The sequence below is a fragment of the Eleginops maclovinus genome, chromosome 21, assembly GCF_036324505.1.
Source record: "Eleginops maclovinus isolate JMC-PN-2008 ecotype Puerto Natales chromosome 21, JC_Emac_rtc_rv5, whole genome shotgun sequence".
NCBI lineage: Eukaryota > Metazoa > Chordata > Actinopteri > Perciformes > Eleginopidae > Eleginops > Eleginops maclovinus.
Genome location: NC_086369.1, coordinates 2,636,197 through 2,663,520, shown reverse-complemented (window position 1 = coordinate 2,663,520; position 27,324 = coordinate 2,636,197). Strand labels below are relative to the sequence as shown.

General features: G+C 44.1%; 1 long non-coding RNA gene across 1 annotated transcript in view; it reads left to right on the top strand.

The window, feature by feature from the left end:
• The first annotated feature begins 1,951 nt into the window (after positions 1 to 1,951).
• Positions 1,952 to 27,324, top strand: part of LOC134883754 (uncharacterized) — a 41,022-nt gene continuing 15,649 nt past the window's right edge. Inside the window, exons 1-2 of the long non-coding RNA XR_010168325.1 lie at positions 1,952 to 2,146; positions 27,075 to 27,253. This is a non-coding gene — a long non-coding RNA (uncharacterized LOC134883754). The remainder of the gene's footprint in view (positions 2,147 to 27,074; positions 27,254 to 27,324) is intronic.

The following is a 27,324-nucleotide window of genomic DNA, read 5'->3' as shown; positions in this document are numbered from 1 at the left end:
TGGGCACAGGCCCCTCAAAAAGTCAGTTTGTCAGTCAAACTGTGGCAGCTTGCTGAAACAGGGGGAACACACAGCGGTCCGTCCGTCCACCGCCTGATTTCCATATTTTCTGTCTGACTGAGCCTGAACTGTGATCTTTCTCCAGTTGTCCTCTCGACTCGTGCCGGCGTGGGCGAGCTGGCTGCCAGGACTAGCAATGCTGCTGGGGGAAAATTGAGAACATGATGCTGCTAATGTGGGGCAACAGGAGCGGATGGTGGCACAGAGACATTAAATAACCGACTGGTACTCTATTTTTGATATGACAGGGCCCCCATGATTTGCCTCTTTTTTGTTATTTAATTGCAGGCATGCATGCAACCGCACAAAACCAACATTATTATACACCATATACCATGAACGTAAAATAGCTTTACATTCAGATGCATGCTCATACTGATTTCCTATCCTTTCATGATTTATTTTTTTGTCATAACATCTGATGGAGCAGCATGGTCCAGCCTCCGCACCGGGTCTGTATCGGAGTGTTTGTGTCCTGAGCGTGGAGATAGAAAATGCTTGGGAATGCTATTTCACACATCCCCTTCATCTGATGCGCAGCTTCTGTCAGTGATGTGAGAAAAACAGCCTGACTCTCCAAGCATTTTTTTGCACCAGTGCAAAAGTTCAAAATTGAAACGCCATCTGTTCAATAAAACTAATGTAGGCAGGGAGAGCCGCTTCCAAGGCTGTCCTGATTGGTTGTGTTTCTTGTCTTTTGAACTCCCTGCCACAAGGTTTAAAATCAACGCAGGATATTGTCATTTGCAAAAGAAATTGATGTTGGGCAAAAACATGTCAAATCCAAAACCTCTCCACAGTTCTGTAAAGTGTTGCTCATTTAAACAGCCCACACTTTGTCTTTGTTACTAATTCAGCTGCAGGCACTTTTATCATACACTGTATATCTGGGTCCAGACCCTCGACCGTCTTTACTTCTAATGAAATGAGAGGCCGTAAGTACTTTCAGGGAAAATCAATTGTCCCCTCATCCACTGCAGCCCTTAAACACTCACTTAGTTAATTGCCACACTTATTTGATTAATTGGACAAGTTCCATTGTACTCTCTCCTTACCTCGTGTGTTTTATAGAGGTGACCTGGAGTACTCTTAATCATCCACTTTTAAACATTTTTACAAATGTTAAATATGTGCACTTTAAGTAATAATTAGATCAATTACACTAATTAGTATCATAAGTTGAATTGAAAACATTAAAGTGGCTTTTAGGCTCCATATCCAAAGTGTGCTGTCTTTTTTTGACCACAGTCTTAAATCTGTGACCAGCGGCTGCCGACATGAACTGCAAGCGCGTCAGAGCGCTGGTCATCCCACTAAGGTTAAAATAATAGTAATTAAAAATGTACCTAAAGTGAATTGGCCTGGAAATATATGAGCTGTAAGACAACTGCACTAAAATGATCTTATAAGGCCTTTTCTATGCCATTAGTCAGGCTTAAAAAATATACTCACACACTATATTACAGCTACCTATAGTTCACCCACACCTTTGTGATTTCGAGTCCTTTGATCTCCAATTTGTGCAAATCATAGTAAAAATGACTGAACAGATACATCCTCTCACATACTGTGCCTTATAAGGGCTTGTTATTACATAGTCATATTATGTCCTTGAAGATGTATTGCTTTGCATTTGGTTTGAGTTCATGTGATAGGTTGGTTGACTTTGTTTGGGAACATGCAAACTGATATGATGGTGCAGTGTCCTACTTTATCACCTTACTATGAAACACTGGAGACAATATTGTATAACAGTCTAGTTTCAACTGCAGACGTATTTCAGCTTTCATTAAATTGAAGTGTTACATTTAAATTCGTATTCCAGGATATGAACACTTCACTACTTCCGGTAACATTTTGAGTGTCGGAAGTGGGCGTGGCTTGCCAATTGGCTCGCAGGTGAACCGATGCGTAGCAATGTTTGGGGGACATTTCTAACAGCTGTTTTGGTTGAATTCGGCCGCAGCTAACCTTACTTTTCGCCCAACTTCAGTAACAAATGTTCAGCTTGTTTTATGTGGACTTTATTTCAACAGGAAGGAGGACGTCTTGACTTGAAGCCGTCAGGAGGAGCCTAGAACTTCAGGTAAGATTCGACCAACCAAGCAGTCTCTCTCTCTCTCTCTCTCACACACACACACACACACACACACACACACACACACACACACACACACACACACACACACACACACACACACACTTTATATCTTTAATAACAACAACGACAGACATGTTAACATACAGACAGTTAGCTTAAAGGCTCGTGCACCTGTGCTAGCACTATGAGATGAAATGGACCTCAGCACATTATGTTGCTAGGTTTAAATGTATTAAATAGGCAAGGAGCTACACAAATAAGTACCGAAAGATTCAAATGTGTATTATTTATTGTATTAATGTTATTCATTACAATCCCTAAATGTTGGACAATTGCTTATATTTCCTTCATAGGCAATGTGCTATGAAAGAGAAAAAGCTACACAGCATTTTGTTGTCCGAACCAATAAAACCTGTAATTAATCATCATTTTTTCAGATAAATGTATTTATTTTTGTTTTCCTAGCATAGGAACATTATCACAAGCCTTTGATATGTTGTTAAGCATTTTTAGATATAAGTGGAAAGCAATGGAGTTCATTTGTTGATGGACACAGACGTTACTTGTTTATTTTGACAGCCTTCAATACATTTCAACAATGAGATCAGAGTGTTTGAGTAGGGTTTCATTCTGCAGCTGTGTAGCTTGATGATAGTATGGTACATTTGCGTCTTCTGTAAAAGATTGTGGATGCAGTGCATTGCATTAGTAAGGAAGGACACGTAGCTTTTGCAGAACAATGCAGCTTTTGAATGCAGTGACTAGCAGTACTCTTTGGAATAGCATAGATACGATTGCTACATCATTTGATAAAGATCAGATGTTTGGTTTCTGCAGCCTTGTATCACCTCTCTGAAAAGACAAAATGTTATGGCAAGTTCGAACCCATTTGACCCTGGTAACCAAATGGCCCCTTAGAGACTTAATGAAGGAAATGATAGTGGAACATTTTGGCTTTGGGGTCTTGTATGATTGGATTAAATTACACTGATTCATGAGTGAGCTCACACAGTTCCCATTGCTTTGTCAGATGAGGATTTTAATTTGAGCCTCACCTGATGGATGCTGGTAATTTATGCTGATTAGAAATAAAGCATCATATTTTCCTTTATCCCCCCCCCTCCCCCCCCACCCATTTGAACAGAAGAAGATTTTACTAGAAGGGTATAAGGAGAGCGGTTGATTAGTTGTAATGTAACAGCAGTACCCCACAGGCTGGAATTTATGTCCCCCATTCGGTGTGTGTGTGTGTGTGTGTGTGTGTGTGTGTGTGTGTGTGTGTGTGTGTGTGTGTGTGTGTGTGTGTGTGTGTGTGTGTGTGTGTGTGTGTGTGTGTGTGCGCGCGCATCAGGTTTGTTAATGAAATTTGTCGCCAGGAGGGAGTCGGTGGCTGCGGTCGTTCGGCACCTTGACACATAATTGTGTGAAATCCAACCTTTCAAACTTCAAGTCAGCACTAGTTTAATTGTAATATTATTATTCCCCCCCATCAAAACATAATAAATTGAGTGTCTTTATGGATTATTGCTTTCAGACTGTTGATGAGCGATTAGCAATAATGCTTTTTGAAATTAAATTATTGTCTCCTGTTGCTGTAAATGTTACCTGAGCATGGTGAAACTATTTTCCTTACATGGGTCAGTCGGATCAGTGCTGTCAGCATGCAGCACTTCACCTGCTGTGTGTGTGTGTGTGTGTGTGTGTGTGTGTGTGTGTGTGTGTGTGTGTGTGTGTGTGTGTGTGTGTGTGTGTGTGTGTGTGTGTGTGTGTGTGTGTGTGTGTGTGTGTGTGTGTGTGTGTGTGTGGTAAAGCGAGTTCAGTGCTGTGCTGCAGGAGCATGTGGAGCTGTGTATGCTGCTGTCCTCTCCGCCTGTCTCTGAGTGTATGACTGGCAGGTGTCAGGCCTGTCATGGCGGCTGTGTGTGAGATGTGCCGGGACAGGGAGAGATGGAGGTGGTGGAGGAGCGGGACGGCTGGAGAATCTGTCATTTCATTCAGGCTTTTCTCCTTCTGACACGCATCCTCACCCCCGTATTGTCTATCAGCATCAGCAGATGACTGACAGAGAAACTGCTCGCGCTCAGACAGGTCCACATCAAGGCTGCGTGTGTGTGTCTTTGTACTGTGTGCACTTCAGTGGCTTACACAAGTGTTAACACATGAGAAAATGCCATGCCACCGCTTTGCAGAATCAGCATCTCCTCAGTGAGGATCAGATGCTGCAGTGTGAGCCGGCTGCCTCCTCACTGCCCTTTGCTCTTCACACTCTGACTGAAGCGACTCTGGCCATCAAAATGCTGAGTGCTTTCCAAAAACATGATTTCACAAATGAAAAAACAGCATCTGCTTTCCTGCAGCTTCACATATGGCGGCCATAGCTGCTCATATGAACTGAAGCAGGTAAGCAGGGTAGGGGGGTTGGACCCTGGGGTCCTTGAACAGAGGGCCTGGCCCTGGGGACTCTATCGGGCCACTCTGCAGTGAGGGCCACGCTGCCCCGGCCAGATGAACTTGCATACGAAATGAGGCCACACAGAGCCAGGGACCATGCGTACAGTAAGTATCTGCTGTGTGCTTTTAAGAAAAAGCTCCTAAAAAGTGGGTTATTTTTCAGCATAGGCATCACTCAAGATGATGTGTTCATCAAAGAGGGATTCTAATATAGTTATTCTCATATAAGAGATGTAAATGAATTATTACTAGTCGAAAAGGTAACGTTTGGCTCCTGTTTCTGTGTGAGGTGGCATTAAATCAACATGGGGGATAGTGGGAGCTTTCAGGTTCATCGATTTTCTTCTTCCAAGGTTAGTCAGTTAAATAGAGAAGCAACACTTGACTTGATCGGTCTCCTTCACTTTGTGAAGCAGCTGAGAAGATGACAGTGAAGTGTTGACTGTTAGCCTGCTAGCCATGCTAGTGTCTGCAGTTTATGTTTATCACAACTTGCGCTAATTCGTATCCCCTCCTGCTATGATGGTCTAACTGTGTCCACACCTCGGATCGTCCTCTCAAAGGTGTTTAAGGTGTAGTCATGTTATCCTTTTTTTTTTCCTCCCCGCCTCCAGTCTAGCTCCCCTGTTGGTATTACTGGTGATCACAGCGTGACAGAGCGTCCTCGGGGAGCCAGGAGCAGCGTTTACAACTCTTTTGGTGTCAATGCTTCCTGTCTGCTCTACTTTCCTCCTCACTACGGTAACCTCCACAATTGTCCTTGCCCAGGATGTGCACATCTTTTATACACAGGGGGGGGGTACAGGAGTTCAAAGTGAAATGCAAAATGCTTTTCTTTTAAAGCACACACACAGACCATGCATACACACATTATACATTAGCCATCAGTTGGTTAAATCATCACCAATATCCACCTGTAGGCAGCACAACAGTAGACATGTGTAATGATTGCTAATTGCCTTGTTAGTATGAAAACAAAGAAGGTTTTTTGTCTTGTGCTGAAGGGCTAAATTACCAGGACACAAACAAGTGGAGGGGAACATGTGAATAAGGATGTTTTCACATGAGCATCTGTGAATACAGCTGCCGCTCGCTCGGAGCATCCTGCCTGCTCCTCTCTCTTTTTCTAAGGCTCAAACTCGCCAAACCCAACAAGTCAGCCGCCTAATGTGCTGTTTTGTGTCTGCTTCATAATCTACAGTTGTTTGTGACATCATGTTGTTATTACGAGCAGCACATACATCTACCTCTAGTGATGCTCTTCTGTGGCAATTCTATCCTTTTTATGAAGGCAGCAATCAACAGCACAGCTACGCACGAACACTAGTGAGGCAGATTGAAGTTACCACCAATGGACCCTCTGCTAATGATGCTAACAAATGGCTCTCCTGTGCATGTATTTATCGTAAAGTGGGGCACAACTTTAGCAGAGGATGAGACACATTTGCTTTCATGGTCTGTCTTTCTCTCCCTCTCTCCCCGCGCCTCCCTCTTCGTCCCCGGAGAAATGTGTTTACCTCGGCAGTCACCTGCCACTGCGGGAGCTAGAATGAGATTCAGTAGCCTTTTGTCCCAATCAGGTTTTCCTATCAGGCTAAATGCTCTCTGGAGAGGGGGCTTATTACATGACATGATCCTCAGAGTAGATAAATGGTCCTCCATGTCACAAGCCGGACCCCACTCATGGGGGGGGGGGGGTAGTAGGTGCAGACGAGGAGACAGACAGCTTGGGGCCCAAAAGATAAAAGGAGCCCACAGCTTTACTGACGTTTCAATCAAAAACAGTTAGCGCCGGATCGGTCTGTCTGCAGGCAGAGATGCAGGGAGGCCTTTCAAACGGTGCCTTCTGAAAATATGCAGGGATTGAAATGCAGACCTTTCTGACTTATAATTTACCTGCTGTCAGTCTGAATGGGCGGTCTCTTCCTGAGTGCTTGCTGTTGTCGCTTCACACCTGCTGCCACCTGTTCCAACCTCAGCCGACAGAACAGAGGAGTGAGTTTGTGAGCTGCACTGCTTGGACTTTGTTTATGAGTCTATAGTTTGTTATTATTTGAGTAAGTTGCCATGCTACAGACAGACTTGTCAGCAGAGGACAGCCGATTTGATTTGTCTTTGTGAGAACAGAGAAAACGTGAGCGAGTGCAATGTAAATGTTTTGGATTTGAACAACACTTTTTCCTGCAGGATTATTAGCAGGGGAGGAGTGAATCCTAAAAATATGGATTATCAGAGTCATATGTTTCAGTCAAAGAAGAGCAGACTACCTCCAAAAACCCCAAATACAAGCAATAAGTGAATATGCGCTACCTTGCAGACAGATATCTTGCCTGGTCTAGCTGTAAACACCTTTGAAATTAAGGAATATCCACAATTTGACCTCCCTAGAGATTGCTTTCTGTAAAACTCCAAGTGCTTGAACACATAACTAGCAAAGTTAACTGTCCTTAGATATTTGACTGCATATAAAAACATCTTACAGATCAATTCAGTGCCTTCATTATAGCATTGTAACATAAATGATTAGTGTTTGAACATTTAAAGACGAGCAGGATTATTGTAATCAAAGCGTTGTTAGCTGTGTCTCTCCGAGCATGATGGCCATGTGTGTATAATTCATATCCAGTATATGTATGTTTTTAGTGTATATGCCGAATCCCAGTATGAAATATGTATCACAGCATCCCAGTGTTGACAGAGCAGAGTCCCCTTCTGCTGCTTATGGATGCTCCTTCGGTTTACCTCCGTCACATCTCATTTCTCCCGCGGGATCAGAATGTTTAGAGAATGTTCTACACCGGGAATCTCAAACATTAGCATTCCTGGTAAATTATTCATTTTGCACGCTTTAGTTTTGAGTCGGAGAATGCAGCGAGCAATTTTCCACACTCAGAAACTACACAAGCGATTGTTAAACACCCTCCAGTGGGATTTGAAGATGCTGTCACAGACTTTTCATCAAACATTAACGCGTGGTACCGCGGATTTCATGCAGTCCGCTCTTTACACCTCGCTTTTAATGATGCTCTGGAAGAAGAAAAAACATTAAAACTAACCGTAAATTACAGAATGATAATGGGAGGGGGGAAAAGGGGAGAGAAAGGCTTTGCTCCCCGACCGGTCATAAGTTGATCATCTTAAGCTCCGAGCTGCAGGTAGGCGGTGACAGCTGCTTAATTTGGTTTTGTCACCGGGGTGACTTAATCCTGTAACGGGCCCCGGTGACGGCGGCCTCACAGACGGTTGAGAGACAGAACGGCACTCTGGTTGCCCGTTTACAGATGCAGCAATAGAAACCAAGGTCACTTTAATTAACTGCCAAATTACAATTTAAACGATAATACTAATCACTCACTTTTGCGGTAGTAAGGAGCTACTGGCTGTCATGTTAATTTAAGGCTGCGGGGGAGAATGGACGCTTCCACCTCTGCCTCGCAGTAGGGCCCGAGTCCTCGCTGCTTTGTTTTCATTTGCTTTCCCACCTCTGTTCATTTCCCTCTCCCGTTCAATCGCTCCTCTTCACTCTCTCTGAAGGATTTCAATTAGACTCCGCTGATGCCTCTGTCTCTCCCTGTCGTTGGGCTGGATAGACTTAAGGGCCCCGCTGCTGCAGCCGTTCACTGTTGCATACGGAGTGAATGGGATGCTTAAATCCACAGAGACTTCCATAATTCACTGTTTATGGTTTCAATTAAACATATGAAATGTACAGAACGTCCAAAAACAGACCATTTCCACACAGACCATGTTTGCTTTCAGGCTTAAAGTTGTCGTTATAAATGTGGTCATATTTTAAAGATGGTTTTGCATGGAAACAGTCTGCAGACATGTCACAGTAGAACGTTTATATAAGCTTGTTTTATTTCCAGTAGAATATAGTAAATAGTATAACATGCAAGTTCAGTACGGCACTGAGACTGTCTCCTTTGGGGATAATAATTTCTCATCATCAATTAATCAGCTGATTTCACAAGTCATTTTGTCCATTAAATGTCAGATCAAAAAGTGGAAAATGCCGAAGCGTCTTGACTTGACTTGAAGTTCACAGATGCCTTTGTTGTCCGACTAAACAGAAGCAGAAATATTCAGTTTAGAGAAACATAATTAACATTATTTACATTTAAAGGCTGAAACCATATTCAGAATTGTTGAAACTTAATTAATGAAATGATTTCCTGGTGATAAGGATGATGTCATCCCTCACTCTCCATGACTTTGCGTCCAGGACTCTTTGTTGTGTGTTGGAGAGGTTAGCTCCAGACCATGGGATATTTATTCAAGCCAACCTCCAACCCATTACAGTTACTGCCCATCTGCCACTGCTGCCACTCGGAGCCCTCCTAAAGGTTACTCATTTACATATGGGGGGGCGGGCAGGGGGGACAGCGTCCACTGATAACAGGGCTTCAATCAATCAGCGCTTCATGATGAGTCCCATGTAAAATCCCAGCAGTCGGTTAAAAGTGCGCCTGCTCGCCTCGTCCTGGAATGTTGCGACAACTCCCTGGAAACAACTGAATAAAAATCATAATTTCCCGGATAAATTATGACTTGGTGCCTGAAATTGATTTATTATTGTGATCGTTAGCCATATGGCACAAGCTGCTTCCCCACCTCGTCCCCCCCCACCCCCACCCCAACATTCAAAAGATGTGCGATCACAGGGCTAGGTCAGCGCAACCTTTCCCATTGCACATGAATCTCAGTGTAGTCAGAGGGAAGAACAACAGAGGAATGAAACTGTGTGGAGGATATGAGATCAGCTCTGACCCCACGCAGTGTTGTGAAGAGGCTGGATGTTTGATTCTTTAGCTGCTGAATGCTTCACTGTGTTCATAAGGTAGTCCCTTACCTTGCTTGGTTTCCTTTGGTGCAGGGCAGGTAGTGACAGTGGGTTTGAGGGCTTTTCGCTGAAGAGCTTGGTCTAAAAATGTGAGTGAAATGAATAAACCAACCCAAAAATAGAGAGGGAACATAGATGCAGATTTTGATTATAATGTTCTGATCCATTGTTACCAGGGTATTGTTTACAGACACGATTGAACTGTTATATAGTAAGAGTGTGTATGTTGGTTGTGTAAGGTCTTAGTTTTAAGACCTAGAATTAGACTGACAACCATCACGATGTTCCATCTCTCACCAAGGACAACCTTACATGATACTTAATGAACTCATTTTCATTTTGTTCTGTCGTCTTCTCAGAAATCTCTTGAGTCTTTAGAAGCAATTATCCCGAAAGGAAAGGCGTTGTGAAGAAACCTGTATTTAGTAATGATTTGCTTGTGGCCTGCCACCATTTACATCGTCCTCTCTGCTTCTAATAATTGCCTGGCTTTTCCCATTGGCTCAGGGCCATGTTGTATCAGATTGTAATCTCCAACACTGTTTCCTGACACAAACTTGATGTGTCACTGTGATTGGCGTGGAGGAGATGACATGACAGAGCTGGTTTTGGGGTACTGACAGATAGTTGGCAGGTTAAGGCTCCCCTGTTGGGTGCTGCGCTGCCTCAGGACACTCACCTGTCAACTCAGGTGAAGGCTCGTCATCGCTGATGACTGGGAGCAGCAGAGTGGATATAATGGGATGAGCAGACTGACACAGACGTAGTGCAGGACTCTCTTTGTCTGCGGGCAAACGAGTAGAGCTTGCTTCATTTAAGTGTGGCGCAATAACGAGGATACCCTAAAGTGTGGGAGCTGGCCTTCATACCCTGAGAAAAGTGTTGTTCTGTCCAAAGTGTTAATGAACTCCTACTGGTGTTATAGGATGAGTTGTACAATCCATTTAAAGGAATTCACTCGTGCCTGTGTGTTTGACCGTATAAGTCCCATCAGATTTTTGGGACTAAGGGTCCGGGGGCGCGCGTGTGTGTGTCGACCCAATCCCTGTTGCCATTTTTGTTGAGTTTACTCAAAAGACCGTCCTGCCAAGCACAGAGGCAGCATGTGTCCATCAAAGTCAGGCTGATGGGAGGCGTGAGGGCTGAGGCCTGCTGGGAGATTGAAGGGTAGGACTGACTCATGCAGAAGCTCAGGAATCAGCATGTCACACTCGGCACCGCACACTGCCACCGTGCATCATCACTGAGTCTGTGGAGAAACTTCTGGACCACATTCAGATACAATATGCAACTATATGAGGTGCAGGCAGGACGAATATAAGACTAGGATAAAGGACGGTATGGAGTCTAACTTTAGGTTTGTGAACTTAACCTGTTACTAATACCATGATAGGAACTTGCACAGATACAAACACACACACACACACACACCAGCTGGTGCTCACCTGTCTGCCTTTTTTCTGCAGTAGCAGGTCTCTGTGTCTGTCTGTCAAATCATCTGCTCGGTCCCAGAGGCCCCCGGGCTTCCATCAGTACGGCCTGTCGGTTATCAGGTCCGATCTGTATTCATAACTTCTGTCAAAGCATTCACTCTGTCCTCCCAGCCGCTGTGAGGAAGAGCAGCAGCAGCGCTCGGTTACATGAATGTAATCTCTATGACCTGCTCAGATTATGCAGCTTTGGGACAGAAACAGAAATATACCATTAGACTTTTACTGCTAGAAGCGCTGTCAGGAACCTCTGAGGTCATCTAAACTCCTCCCTCATCTGATTCATTGTATTTTTTAAAAGATGGATTGTCTTCCTTTGAGAGGTAGAGGTTTTAATGTGATATTGACATGATATAAGACATTTGAATTATATTTACTGAAACCTTTTTCAAGCATTTTGTCTGGACAGCTCCTTGTGGGCCAATCATTTATGCGGTAGGCACTAAATATAGCGGTAATTACAGCCCCGGATCACTTTGTGAGAGGCTAGTTTTCATCCAGTCCCTGCCCTCACACTTTGGTGCACGTGATTTGTATTTACTTCCACGATGTTGCATTGAATAATGTAAATAAAGAGTGTTTTGTGGAGATGTTAGTGTCCTTTTCTCAGCAGCGTGGAGCTACACCTTACGGCAGGATGCTTTATTCCCACTGGTGAAATGCATCCCCACATATTACCTTTCCTTCTGAGGGACGGATTTAATCAGTGTGCAGTCAGGAAAACCAGCCGGTAATTAATGAGACGTCCATGAGAGATCAGTATTAAACACGGTAAAGCCTTGCAGATTCAGAACCTCCAAACAAACAGTGATCGCCTCAAGGATATACTGAGTATTTATTTGTTGTTTTATTTATCACGTTGTTGTTTTTTTTACCCAACTGGGGCCATCCTAATTCTCTAAATGACTTTTTAAGTAGTGCCTCTGCTCTGCATGACCCCACTGAGTGACGGGCTATTCTAATCCTTCTTCACCGGGGGAAGCAGCCTTTATTGCAGCCTCTGGTCAGTTTGTTTTGCCCCAGCCGGCAACATACGGCATTTAACACTCTCATAATTAAGTAGCTGAAGCCAAAGAGTTGTGCCCAATCCGACGCGATTGACAGCGCTGATTGACAGATGAGCAGAGGGATAGTGGAGATCATGCTTAAGATTAATAACCGCCTTTTTACACAAAAACAGACCTAAAACTAAGAAGAATTAAACAGAACGATCTGAATAAAGTCATATTTGGTGTGCTGTGAGGTCATAGGCTTTGAAGCACAGCAACATTAATGTATTTGAAGGAGATAAACACTCAAACAATAATTACACGCAGTATTTGGGAGACTTGACAGCGTCCCTGCTTGCTGTTTATCCTGGTCTTTTTCTAGCCAACTGAGTGAAGGATACTCTGCCTGTTTCCCCACCCAAACCCTCTGTCCCATCTGCTCACAGAAAGGCACAACATTTGTCAAAGTAGACTGGATAATGGCTTTGGCATCCTTGTTATAATCTCAGCATAATCTTCATTTGTCCACTTTTGGCACCGGGACACTTCTGCGTTTGGGAAAATCGGTCAGAACTCTTAAGTGTCCTCGTTTCGTTTTCATTAGCTCAAATCTAGGCATGAAAGCTCATTTGGTTCCAATTTAAAACATGATGATTCTGTGGTTTCCAGAGGCACAGCGAGGGCCGAGGGTGTTTTCCATACTACTGTGAATAAAACACCCAGAATGAAATAAAAACCTCATCGATCTGTGGGTCTGATTTTGCTTAATATTTAGAGGCTGAGTGTCCTGATCGAGGTTTTTCTCTGAGACATTTTAGGCATCTTGTATAAAATAATTAAAAAAGGCATTAGAATAAAACCAGTTTCCCTTGTGACTGGATATAATACAAGCTAAACAGACTAAATTCTCAACTTGATGCGTGTAAAAACAATCGAGGTGCAAACTTGGTATTCTGTCTCTCCGTTCTCCATTAGGGCTGGGGCTCTCGGTTGAATACTGCTCCCCCTGTATGTGGGTCACACACACCGTTCCCAGCTGTGCAGCCCAGTCAGCTGTGCCTTTCGCCATGCCCGCCAACATCTGCTCCACAAAAACAATATCCAGCTTTTAGCACTCAAATGGAGGTTACACCATATGCCAGCAAGCCACTTAGTTTCTGCCAGGGGAGCTGGGGCCTGGCCGCACTCGACGAGGTAACAATGAAAGGAGAGCGGCGCTGGGATGTGAAGGGGAGCTCCTCTCCTTCTTTAATTTCCATTTCTGCAGTGTTTTCTTTACCTGTAGCGCTCATTCTTTTACTTCTTCCTTCATTTTAATGTATCTTCTCCCTGTATTTCCTGTGCGTGTAAACCCTTCTGCTTCTCTTGTTCTGTTTCCTCTGCGGCGCTCCACTCAGGCCATCAGTGTGTGCCAGTGTGCATCTGCTCAAGGTGCTTTGGCAGCATCACCTTTTGAATATTAATGCACCACCCAAACAACAGTTCTCCTGCAAGGTCTGCCACAAGGTCTGCCGGAGTGTCTGCTTGCTGCTCTGATGTTTAATGATTTGTTGTTACACTAGTTCTCAGTTAGTGTACTTTAAAGCTGGAGGTCACATGTTACAAGACTCCAAAAATACTTATTGTTTAACTTCTTATTTTAGAGACGTAGAACAGTAATTGTTAGAAATAAAATGTAGTCATTTAAGACCAATTAAGAGTGCAGGTCTGGGTAGAAAAGGCTCAAGTGCTGCTCACCATGCTGAGAGGTGATAATGGCTTTTTAATTAAATATGGGAACCAAAGGTCCCAAAATGGAGCTTACAGCTAACCAAGCATTAGCCATTTGGTGACTGTACGGACAAGGTCCATTATTGTCCCTCTGGCCTCCAGTCTCCTCACTTCCTGCCTCCTCTGTGGGCCACAGCAGCTTCTCTTCAGAGCACAGGAGAAGAAGCGGGATTTAACCAGACACAAGGATTTTAAAGGTGTTGCTTTGTCAACAGTGTCTTGTCATTCAATTCACATCACAGCTGGTGATTCATTTACCGTCTTAAAATCTGTTGAAGCAAACACAATGCTGATGTTTTCACACACACACATATTTTTAGCATATTGTGGCGGTGATTATCTTATCCATCCCATGCTAGCTCTTGTCCTTGCTCAGTGTTGGGGGGGTGGGTGGCGGAGAGGAGGGGGAGATGGAGCCACGCGCTGGGGGGTGGATCCACTGAGAAGCTCTGGGACGGCAGGTCGGGGCTGCCTTCTGCAGGTCACGGTTTCACTTGTGGGTATTAATTTGGGAGGGACAAGCACACAGCAGCTGTGTGTGAGTGTGAGACAGAAAGAGAGATGGCCATGGTGGGTGTTGTTGAGGGGCTGGTGAGCAGTGAGAAATCACCTTGACAGGACCTGTACTGTATATCATACTCGGAGCTGAAGCCATTCATGAATGCTGATTAGAGTCTGCCGGGGGTTTAATTACTTTCTGCTTAGAGGCTGTTGCTATTTGTGGTTTGAATCCCACAGGAGACGTTGGTACAGTTTTCAAAAGATGGAGAATCATTTCTTTGGATGGAAAACAACTTTGAGTCTCATGTAGTTGAGCTTAAAAACTGAACCAAAAGGCTCTGCTGGCAACTAGAATATATTTTAGCCGTTCAAAGAAAGCATACTGTGACTTATTTTCCAAGTTGTTTATACCCACCTCTTGGTTGTATTTATTTAAGCCGATTGCTATTTTTTATTCCCCCAAGTTCACACTTTTCTTCACATTTATTTGATGGAATCAGATCCGTCTCAAAGTCACTGCTTGTGTCTTAGAAATACCAGCGCTTTTGGCAACGGCAGCAGATTTCTGTCTGTGTCTATCTTTGAACACCTCCCACATCGTGTTCTGAGGAAGTGATTCCTATCTGCTGCCAAAGGGGTGCAGTCCAACTACAAATGGCACTGTATAGGGGGGCTGGAGCAGAGTGGGGAGGGGTCTCTGATCCTCTGTGAGTCATAAATCTTAGAGACGTCTTTTTCTTAAGAATATAACATCTCTGAGGTTGGGTTGAATGCACTTCCCTGGACAGTCAGAGGAGGGCAGTGCTTATGTGGAAACAGAGCAGAAGCTGTCAGGGTGATATCTGCTTCATACTACATGTGTGTGTATGCAGAGGTGCAGTGTGTATCCTTGTTTACATCCCTCACAGGTCAATAAGGATGTGTGGTCTGCTATTAGCCACTGTGTTGCATGCTGTTGGGTGTCTCTTTTGTACTATGCATTACAGTAAGTAACACGGACAAACTAGCACAGAAATTATGCTAATGGTGACAGTGATTATGGTAATTTGTCTTTACCAGTCTGGCGCAATGATGCTGAGCCTACATGATTATTAATAGGATCACAACATGTTAGATCACATGATAGTTAAGATATGCTTGCAGTCTTTATATGAACTACTGGGACGAATAACAACTTCCCAAGCAAATACAGGAATACTCAGACTTTTTAATAATCCCAAATGTCTTCGAAATTCCTCAAGTTTCCTTAAATTACTTCCATGGATTTCTACTTATTGTTTTGTATGTTACCTATATCTTTACCTTTTATCTCTCGCTTTGCTATACCATTGTGAATGCCCCCGCTGTGGGACGGATAAATGAGTTCTGATTCTGAAATGACATCCTCACATGCTGTCACATTTAGAGTAAGAGGCTTTTATCGCCCCCCCCAGCTGTGACTTCTCTCAGAGACGACTTTTAGGGCCGTTGCATGCCTGCTCAGATCCAGAGTGAGACCTCAACAAATGTGTTCGGCCACTAACCACATCTGGGTGTGATGCATCATGAAGACCTGTCAGGAAACTTTGATCCTGATCAGTGTGCAAAGTGTAGACAAGGATGTAATATTGAACGTCCAGATGGTTTCCGAGCAGAGACAGACGTGCCATGGCTCGGCGCTATCTTTAATTCATATCTGCTCAGACGCTCTGGCTGCATTGTTAGGCCCTGTCTGTGGGCGCTGGGAGAACTCATTTAATATGGGGAACAAACAAAGTTTAGTCAGTGTCACTTTGCCTGGCACTCCAGCTAATGCGTGCGAGCAGTATTGTGTATGATATAGTGCAACATGGTGAATGCTTTCCCTCACAATTGGAAATGACTTTTTTGGGGTGTGTTGCCAAGAGCTTGATGATGATGCTCAGAAGCCCAGTATGGTTCACGCCTCAGTGCTTCAAAGCAGCCGCTAAGCTCCTTTTAATGATATGACATACACCATTACTATGGTTGACTTAGTCTCTTATACCTGTGTACGTCTAGTTTCATACTTTATCAAATAACATTTCTCTTGAAGCTCCTCCTGAAATGAACAGCAGTTTCCAGGCCATATCTTTTATATCTTTAAACTTAAGGACTGTGACACAGAGCTTTACGTGCGAGCGGCACCCTGGGACGTGGTTCAACCATATGGGCCTGAAAGAGCAGAAGTGATAAAACATTCAGAGGGTTGGACACACTCATCTGCTATCGATTATGGTGCAGATGTGCCTGTGTGTGTGTGTGTGTGTGTGTGTATGGCACTTTGATTAACATCATGTGAGAGTCTTAACAACCAAACAGCACGCTTTAGCACGTCGATGAACAAAAGCATTCCAGTTGCATGTAGCACATCTCATAATGAAGTTATAAGCAGTCGGATATCTTGAACTGTTTTCAGAGGTGTACAGTTGAATGCCAATATTGATCAGATGTTGAGATGATGAACTTTCCCTCCTTGGAGGATAGTTGGCTTTCAAAATTCAATGCATCTGCTTTTCAGGAGGCAACTGACAAATGTATGTTAATGTGTTGGCAGGATTTAAAAAGTGAAATGAGGCAGCCCATCTTCTCAGATCAGTCATGTGTCACAAAGCCAGAGCCTCGGCGCTCTCCTCTCTCCTCCATGGGGCTCAGATGACCTCAATAATTAAGCTACAATTTGAAAATGCATTTGTAATTTTCTACCAGACTGAAAAGCTTTATTATGGAATAGCTGACAAAAAAAAACCTCCCCTTGAATGGGGGTGACTCCTGGGCTTCCACTAAACTGGTCATGAATGCACAAACCATCTGTTTTTCTGGCCGTTTGTCAGTGTGAGCGTGGCGGAGGCAGCTGTCGGAGTGGCCCCGGTTTGAATGATGGAGCACACAACCTTTGTTTCGCTCGCCGGTGGCTTTGTGAGCTCTGGCTCGTCCCGCTCATGCCGCCCAGCGCCGGGAAATGGCGGGAGATGGTTTCTGTTGTCGGCCCACCAGTCACCACCAAGTCGGGCCAGATAGAGTCGGAGAAGCGAGAGATAGACTTGGAGAGAGCTTTCGGAAATTACATGAACATAGAGAATGAATGAGAGGCGAAGAAAAATGAGGGAATGGACAGAGGGGGTTGTGAGAGTGAGAGAAGGGAAGGTGTGTGGCTGGTGAGCGCATTGTGTTGCTGAATGAGGATCTGGGGCATTGTGTGCCGGCCAATCTGTAGCTCAGTGGGTGAGGTTGTCAGGAGCCGGAGCCAAGGATGAGGGCCAGAGGGCCAGGAGAGAAAGGTGAGGCAGGCAGCAGGTCTGAGGAGAGAGGAGCAGATATGGGAAACAAAGGGGGAAAAATATGTGGGTTCTTCAGGTTTCCTCTCAATCTGGAGAAATGGTTTGAGTCTGATGAAGTTCCTATGATAAGAAAATAAACTGACTAAGGTTTGTTTGTTGTCCGGCCGTTATTCAAACTGTCCATCCTTGTAAAACAGGATTTCCAACCACTGAATGCCTTTATTTTTCTGAATTGAAGGCCATATTGGAGAGTAATTTAATCCTCATCATGCCTACTGCTCTCCCTGCTTTCTTTATCCCTTGTCTTACTCATTAAGGTGATCCCATCAGACCCCCCTCTAAGACCCCCCCTGTGACCTGATAGGATTTTACTTTTATTACCACACTGACTGTTGTCCCCCTGCGTGGGTCACACTGCCCGGCGTGACCTAATTGCATACATTTGCCTGCCTGATGCACTTGACCGGAACAGAAAGGCTGTGATTTTTAGGATGCGGGGTCAACCCATGTTTGGGGGGCGGGGGGCTTGGTAGTTAGAGGGTGTGCAGTGAGTGTGTCTTATATCCCTTGACACTAGGCCGACATATGTCAACAATATAAACACATTATCATAAAGGTTGATTGTAGAAGTCTTGAGGATGTTCTTGGGAAACTTGAAGACAGAGTTAGGGACAGAAGTTTCCGGACGGCTCCTGAGAGTTTGTGGTTTTCCAGCTGAGTGGAAGAGGAGCTGAAAGGGTCTGGTCACAATGCAAAGCTTATTTCACATGATTTGCTGTTTGGTCACACACTTATTGTGTCTAAGAAAGTGCTGTGAAGGGTTTAATGAAGTGGCAACACATAATCCTTTTGGTCTGCAGTTTATTATTATTTCATAGAGCTCGGTACGATCAGGAACAACAGATGGTCAGTAAGACGTTTCTGTATTTTATTTTATTTATGGGTTTAAAGCTCCTTCTTTTGTAGGCAGTATGCTGTAAAGACTTAAGGAAATCCCTCAGCATTGGAATTCCGTCACTGTTGAGCATTTTTATTTGAGTGTGTGTGGAAATATAATTAATACCATATTCTTTTACGGCCCCTATCGCCCTTCACTCCCTCCTACTGGTCCGGTGATGTGGGCTGTGGGCAGGTGGAGCTTATGGTGGTAAAGCAAAGCTTAGCAGGAAGCAGTTGTGTTCTCTCACACGGGAGCCTGAGCACGGCATTTTTCTGTAGCCCGGGGGCAGGCAGGCACCCAGCGCCAGCACTGCCAGGCCCGGCCCCTCCCCATCTGTGTGTCACGAGTCACATCTCGTTAGGGATGACGGCTCTCTGATGTGGACAAATTGTCACTAAGGGGGGACCTGGAGACTGAGAGACACAGCTTTGGATACTTCGAGGGGAGAAAGTGTAGGGGGGAATGTGTGTGTTCAGAGGAGGCCCCCAGAGACATCAGAGGGGTAATTCTGCTTTCTGTGAGGTGGGGAGTGCCTCTGGGGGTTATCCTCTGTGGACTCATGTGTAGCTGCCTGGGTGGGTAACATAGCAGCCAGGAGGTGTTGTAGGAACTTCTGCTGTGAAACCATCATGGTTATGGTTCCAGTGCAGGAGTGTTGAAAGTCAGTGTGCCAACCCCTTTTTATTTAATGGGCCCACTCCAGCAAACTAAAGTAACCCCCTTCCCCTTTCAAAAACCGTCCTTGAATTGCATCAGGTGCAGATTCGCTGCTCAATTGTGTGGCTGGAAACCTCCAATAGACTGCCAAGCACTCATTCATGATCTCACACTTTTGTCTCTTCACCTCAAAGGCCCACAATAGGCCGTGCGGTGACAGAGCGGCCCCCTCTTTTAATGGTTAACGGGCCAAGAGAGGCCAAGCATCAACACCAGGCTTTGAGAGGGAGGCTGGAGAAGCATATGGAGCTCTAAATAAAATTCAGATCAAGCACAATGATAGCCGAGGTCTGCTTTGTGTCGGGAGGACGCGGTGAAGAAGAGGGGGTGGAGTGGAAATTTAGATCCCCATAATAAGAGGGTGGAGGATGAATGTATAGCTCTGTAATGCGGCAGGCTTTGGAGTCTAGAGGAACATTTGCAGCAGCAGCTTTATTGTGAGGAACACACTCTTCAAACTCTGCCTTTTATATCTCGTCAACGGTTGGCTCATCATCTGCCCAGAATCCGTCTCCCAATCAATGCCGCTGACAGTTGACAGATTTTCCAGGCTCGCGGTCTTTGTTGGAGGCTGATGACCTGAAAAGGCTCGGGTGGTAGGGCAATGAATAAGATGTTTAAAGCTAATAAATAAACCCTCTTAAAGCTAGTGTGTGTTGCAGTGGAAGGGGTGTGGGTGTGTGTGTGTGTGTGTGTGTGTGTGTGTGTGTGTGATTTTTCTCTTTTCCTTTTTTCCTCCCTCTTTTTTCACACTTGCAGAATCTGCGGCCTTTGAAGGACTTGTGAAGCCGAAGGCGTCCCGTTGCTCAATCAAACAGATTAAGTCAGTCAGACAAGCAGCGATCTGTCCCATTCAATAAAGTTACTTTTGTCATGCTGGATCTCAGAGGGCCTCATATATGCATGAACACCAGGCATGGACATGTCAGTGCTGTATCACACTGCTACCAGGCCTCCACTGGCTCTAGGTCTGGGGATAAGTGTACGTTTCTATTCTTATATGGCATTGTTTTTAAAAAAATCAGTTTTGGGTAGGAATCAGCTCTGAATGTACTGAAGGAAAAATACCAGGTCAGGGATTATTTTGTCAATTTGAAATTATAGAAATATATTTTCCTCTCACCTCTTCTTGGATTTTTAATTTAATTTATTATTATTATTATTATTATTATTATTATTATTATTGTTATATATATTATTCATTTAAATATATGGTATTATTAATTAAATATTACTTTGTTGTAATTGTACATATATGTTTTAATTATGAATAATTTTGGTATTTACTGTAAACAATAAATAATTAAAAATGATATATATTTTAAAATTGGTTTAGGATTAAAAAACAAAAGTTTCCTAAGTCGCTGGTTATTATAACACATTTCAGACTGGCACCCCTCACCAACATTAGGTTTAAACTACATATTGAAACCTTGTAATATTTCTTAGTCCCCTGATCTGTGAAAAGGGGAGACTGTAGTATTTCTAAAGCACGGTAATAAGGACATCTGCTTTCATATGGTCCTTGACACGTAGCACCAGAAACTTGATGTCCTCCTGTCCAAACTGGTACGCGGCTGGCAGCCAGCATGGCATCCTGTGATTGGTTCTGACAGGCCAGTGACAGCTCTGGAGGTGAGGAGGGGGCATGACAAAGGGCAAGCAGGGGGATGAGGGGGAACGGCGTCAGGCTATAGGTCCGTGCTTCTGTCTCTCTGCCTGTCTTTTCTTGCTCGAGCCCCTCATAACCTCCATACCCTGTCGTAGCACGCCCCCATCAACACCCACCCTCATTATCAGACCAATCAGAGCCCTAGATGAGCCTTCCTTGGTTTAAATGATCCGCCCTGGCTGCCTTTTCTTTACCATTTAATTAGATTTTTACCAAGGGAGCGTGGCAGGTGTAATTGTCTGTTTCCATGCTGGTTATTGTGCCACTCTCTGTTGTTTATGGCCAGTACTGTATGCAGATCTGATTCAAAGATGGCCACCTGGCATTCTGAAAATGAGCCGCTGCTATGCTTTGCACACAGCTTTGCATTGTGGGAGCCAGCCTCCTTGATATTGAGTGTACAACAGATTTTTGGCGGTGATATCCCTTTTTCGTTTTCTCCTCTCGCACACATTAAAGGGAATCATTTATTTAATAGAAGAGGCATTTATTAGAGTATCTAATGAAACAAAGGGCCCCGTTTAACACACTGACACTTTATCGGTGGGCTTGATGACTACATCAGTGGTGTGTTGGGCTCACAAGGCAAATTGGATGGCTGTTTTCCCCTCATGTGGCCAGTCTCCAGTGTGACCTTGCATTAGTGCATATGCTCACAGCAGGGTCACTGGTTGAGGGCATGATCTGTCAGCCTTTGTTTATGAAAGGCAGACAGCACAAGCCTGTAAGATAACATATTTCATGCAATTAGTGCTCTGCTGTACTGCATTACAAACTCTCTGCAGCGACGGTAAACAACATGGATTAAAGTGCGACCGCTTTATGTTTTCATCCGTTTCCTAATGGAAGATTTTACTTTGAACCAGTCATTTTGATCTGCTTGACTTTTGATGATAATCTATAACGCATTCGTTCCCCACCGCTGATTTAACAGAGCAGTATAAACATGAAATGGTCAAATAACTTACAACTGTGTTTCCTGTTCTGGCTGCAAGAAATGATGTTTTAGATATCATTTCCTGCTCTGATTTCTGGATTGAAAGAGATCCCATCAATCAGCAAGTCACATAGAAGAAGGGACATCTTAAAATGTGTTGTTTTATTCATTTTATTTATTCATAGCAAAGAAAACCAGGAAATATTCAAAGAAGCTGCAGCAAGACAACGTATTCTTGAAATACTATACACAAATGATTGACAAATAATAGTTTTGTTTTAAAAACAACAACCTTCCAACATTAAAATGTCCACACAACTTCAATAACTCGTCCCAAAAAGGTCTTGATGTCATGGTTTTATACAAGATCATTGGAAAGTGTTGGATTGTTGTGAAGGAACAATAAATCAGGATGTCTCTGATGGAGATGTGTACAGGTCGGCTGTGTTTACTTCCTGGATGAGTTTGATGTTCACATTATTAAGATGGCTTGGATATGATAGAGATAGCTTGACAGAGTGTGTCAGTGCGGAGTCGGCCGCCGCTCTGATGCCTGGCGCCCTCTGACAGGCGCTCTATAAGGCTTGGTAACCAGCCTTTTTCCTGGGAGGTGTTTACTGTCACTGTGCGTTGTGGCTCCCTGGCAGCAGCATTTCTCCAGGCTGTCAATCTCCACAGACACTAACCTGCCATGTTAGATTTGACCTCCACAGGGGAGATTACTGTCTTCAAGCTTCGGAGGCATCCTTCATTTTTTTTCACTCTGCTCTGTAGGGATACCTGGGAGATGCACGCCATATTTACAACACTCAGATTAGGTCTAAACAACCTAAATTATAATTAATCCAGATTAAAATGAACAGTACACACCACAACAAGCGAATATACAGTGTTTGGGAAGCAAATCAACACTTTTCCTGCACTACTTTTGATGTATTCTTAATAGAGTTTATTTAAATCACCCAGAATATGAGTTGCAGGACTATTAGGTTGTGAAGGAGCACAGCGTATCCGTGTTTCTGTTGAGTTTGGCTGTGAGTGTGATGCAGTATGTGTGTGGGAGGCCTCACAAATGGCTGTTAATTAATGGTGTTACATGATCACTGTTGCAGCACAAGCAGTACACGCTCCAGACTGAATTAGCTTTTACTAGATAGTATTTCTGGATGTTATCTTTCCTTGTAGATACACATTTTTAGTATTGTGTACTGCATGTCATGGAGATATGTATCTGATTATAACTTACCCCCAAAAATAAACAGATTTTATGAAGAATTATGAGTGGACTTCATCTGACTCTTGACTGACAGGCCTTTGCTTTATGGGTAAAATGTAGGGATGCCTTTTTTCGCTTCCTATTATCTTGCATATTAATCTCCATGCAGTGATTTTGAATACTGCTTTAAGGTAGCACTGACACCAGCAGCCCTTTATATTGCATACTTTTTTCTAGGGCGTTGAATAACTTGTCCAGCTCGACAGATATGCTGAACAAACTAGTGGCCATTTATCTCTGAGTCAGAAGTGAGTCAAATACTGAAGCCTGTGTTCAAAGCCACCGCCCCCACCTTCTTTATATTATCTCATTCATGCACGATGAGCTCCTAGCTGCTGATTCATGTGGTATGCATTACAACGGAGTCCTGCGTTCAATCACCCTTCAATTGAATTTGTTTTTTTATGCTGGGATCTTTTTTGACAAACTTTTTTATAATCTGTAGTCAGGAGAATATTGAATCTCCTAATAGTGTCTCGTATTAATACAGCCGTCCTACGAGGTGCTGGTTCGGCCTGTAATGATGTTGTTTGAGATGGGCCATCACACATAAATTTACGGCGCTCTCCATTCTTATCATAAATTGAGCGGTGCACTAAGAACGGGGGGGTTATACACTCACATAAAACCTGCCGTTATGGCCTGTGTTCTGTTTAGCCCTTGATAGAAACGTGGTGTTGCTTCCTGGTGTATTTCTGACCATGAAAATTATAATACGGAACAAAGATTAGAATGAAATTATCATGGCCCGGAGGCATTTACCCGCCGTGCTGAGGCACACTACAGGCTTACAGGAATGGGGGGGGGAACCCTGGTCCCCAAGAATAATGATAATACATTAGGCTGTGAGCGTGCTGGTATTATTGCTGTACATTATGTATGTTCCATTTATACTACCTCACACAGCCCAACCGCTGCTGACGGATAGGTCATTACTCCCCGCACCGATGAACACTTATCAGGCCCCACTGCTGTTTATGGCCAGGATGAAGAGCACTTGTCAGTCAAGGTCACTGCTTTGTGTGTCCTCTTTAATAGTTCCTTCTTCACAGTTGTTGAACTTTGTATGCTAGCTCGGGCCTCCCTCTAAGTGGTGAGGGAGCGGGCCAGCTGCTTTAACGGGGAAATTCAGTCTTTTATGTTGTGTAGAGGATCTGTGTTTGACCAGGGGAGACTATGGAGAGGTTTCAGTGCTCAGACGATGCTGAATGTTCCTCTGTGAGTGAGTGTATATGTGTGCCTGAAAGAGAAAAGGACAATGAGATAGGAAGTGATCCACACAGCAAACGGGCTGCTTCTTCCTTGTTTCCGCGTGTGTGTGTCTTGCTCTGAGTGTATGATAAGTTCTGGTGACAGGATCCTAAGACCCGGCTCTAACTGCAGGGCCAATGCTAATGCATGGCTGGTTGCGTTACACCAGCTAGTGCTGAAATGAAAAGTGGCCTGCAGTGCAGGGTTTGGCCCCGGGACAAAAACTGATTTTTGGTTGCCTTAGATTCTTTTAGCCCTAAGCCATTCATGTTTGTCACCACTGCACACTCTCTGTATCACTATAGGCCTGTGTGAAACAAAAACACACACTTGTTTATCCGGACTGCTTGGGTTAAAAAGGCTTGCCCCATGGTGACTGTCCATGTTGCTCTGATCATGTTTTTACTTCACACTCATTATTCCTTTCGTTTGCATTCATGTCTGTAACTCTGCTTAGATTTATGTCATGAGAACATTTACGTTTTGACTGCCTAACAAACAAAGCTTTTTCTAAAGGATGCAGGATAAATCTCAGGTTACTACAGTGTTGCACCATGCAGGCCACACTGCTAACACTCTGTCACATGAGGTTCACATGGACCTAAAGACCTCAAAATGACTGATTCTTCGTCTCAAAAGTCTCCCTTCAACTTCACCCTCTCACAGCCTTATTTTGACTCCTGTCATAAATCCAAACGGTTGATGGCTGACGAGGTGCTTTTCATTGTCATCATTTCTCCTGTAAGTCATCCACTATAATTTACTCACCTTCCCAGCCCGTTTCCCCAGAAAGACCCCCACCACAGTCCGACTCTCAGCTGTAGAAATGAACAGTTCCTGTTTCTCCGCTTTGATGCAATGCTGACAGGAGTCACTTTGATATACTTTAGAGTATGAAATTTCGATCCGTCCTGTTTTTTTTTTCTTCCTCCCGAGGCTCTGTCTTTGCAGACATTGGGAGCTGTCATTTCGCGACACCCTGTGACGTGGGTGACACTCAGCTGATGTGACAGGTGCTGGACAGCAGACGCACTGCTAGGCGAGCTGGCAATATTTCTTCAGGTAAAGAGCAGAAATGTGTAAATGAAATATCTATATATGAATCACAGTGGATTTATTCCTCACTGGATGAGCGGACATCTTCTAAAGGATGAAACATGTAAACACATCATCTATAGCTGCCTGCGATGGATTATGCAAATGAATTCACTTTTATTTGATAATATCTGCAGAGTATTTTAGATAGCCACACCTGACCAACTCATAGGTTTTAACATGCTTTGATTTTGTGTTAATATTACATTTCCAAAATGTCTTAACTAGCCATCGAAAGGTGTTGAAACAAACTGTATATATAAAAAAAGTGAAAAGCTCCCAAACTAGTCAGCATATTTTTTAAGAAATGAAAGTGAAACGACTCAACAATAGATCGTCTTGCTAAAATGGAAGATTAGTTGCATTGCTTGATGTAGGCTGTGGTGCATTGTGGGAGCCCACGGGGTGTGTGTTCACAGTGTTTCCTGGATTAGACACCTTGGTATGGCCTGTGGAGAGATGTTCGTAGTCCGCTGTTCACACAATCTGCCCGCTACAGCTGAGCTGCCCTTTGCCAACAGGCCTGGAGACAGGACGGACAGATTTAGATCCACATGTCGCCGCTCTGTGATGGTGCCGCTCGCAATTTCATGGACGATATTCTCACGTTTGTAAGGAAGGCCTCGTGTGATATACAGATTGCTGAAAGTTTATACATCAGCGAGTAATAAGTGAGCGTCATCTGTCCATCTGTGTGAGGCCAGGCTCTGTGCACCGAAGTCAGTGGAGAAGCTTCATGTTTCTGAAGAGGCTAAATATGTGCGTCAGTGAGCCCACGTGCATATGTGCTTTTGCTTTTATTTAGTGTTAATATTTACTCAGTTGTATCAGTTTGATCAGTTTGCCGTGTATTGGTGAAAGGATAGGCCCTGCTGTCTGTAATAGCACAGTTCACAGCTTACAAGGCCTATTGTTCCAGGCACACACACACGCGCACACAAACATGTTGACATGCTCATCTGTCACTAGGAAAAGCGCCACAGGCTGTGGCCTTGGCACAAAGACATTCTCTGAGCTGAGTGAAGATGCTTGGAGCCAAGATGCACCCAGTCAAAATGTTAAGAATTTCAGATGCCAGAATAGACAAGCACAGGCGAGGATTTGAGGAGAAACGATGTTGAAGCAACACTGTAGATGTACAGTGACGCTTTAGCTGTTTCTGACAACTACAGAGAGCGGTTATTGTGTTGTTTTGAAAGGAAAAGAATCACTAGTTCAAGATTAAAAGCATTTATTTTTACATATTTAGCTGTTAGATCACAAACATGTATCTCCAATGCTTTGTTCCCTCTGACTGCCGACCACAAAGATGCTGCCTCTTAAATTAAAGCCACAGATATGCAGAGCTAATGAGACGCCATGTGTGCAGGGTGTGGTCAAGAAGGATTGTTTACTCCTAAGCAGGAGCTGTAAGTAGGCATTATTATCATTATTTTGCATCTGCATTCGTTCAAGAAACAGCTGTTGCATTGTGAGCGAGATGTAAAGTGGCAGGGCCTGGAGTTGTTCTTGTTCATTCGGCTAACTTAGCTCTGACATGATGGCTTCTGGCAGAGTTTTGTGCTGAACTCAACATCTGTGACAACCGTCAGCACCACTGACCAGTCCTCCCTCCCTCTCTCTCTCCCTCTCCTCTCTCCCTCTGTCTCTTCGGTGTTTACATATTTCTCATCGCCTGTCCTCCATCTTTCCCTGCCTTCCAGGACTGCCCGGTTTGGGGGGTTAAGACCGACGCAGAAAAAAAAAAGTGGGAAAAATGGAAACCTTTGATGCCACTAGATCCGTTTCTTCTGCCAGTCCCCATCTCCATCACTGCCACATCAGCTGGTCCCAAGGTTGGGAGGTCGTCCAAACATCTGGCCCCTCCACCATGCTCTCTAAGGTCAGTGGGCAGCATCTGTTTATAGACTCCGCCACCATTAATGTCTCTGACGCTGACAAAACCACACGAAT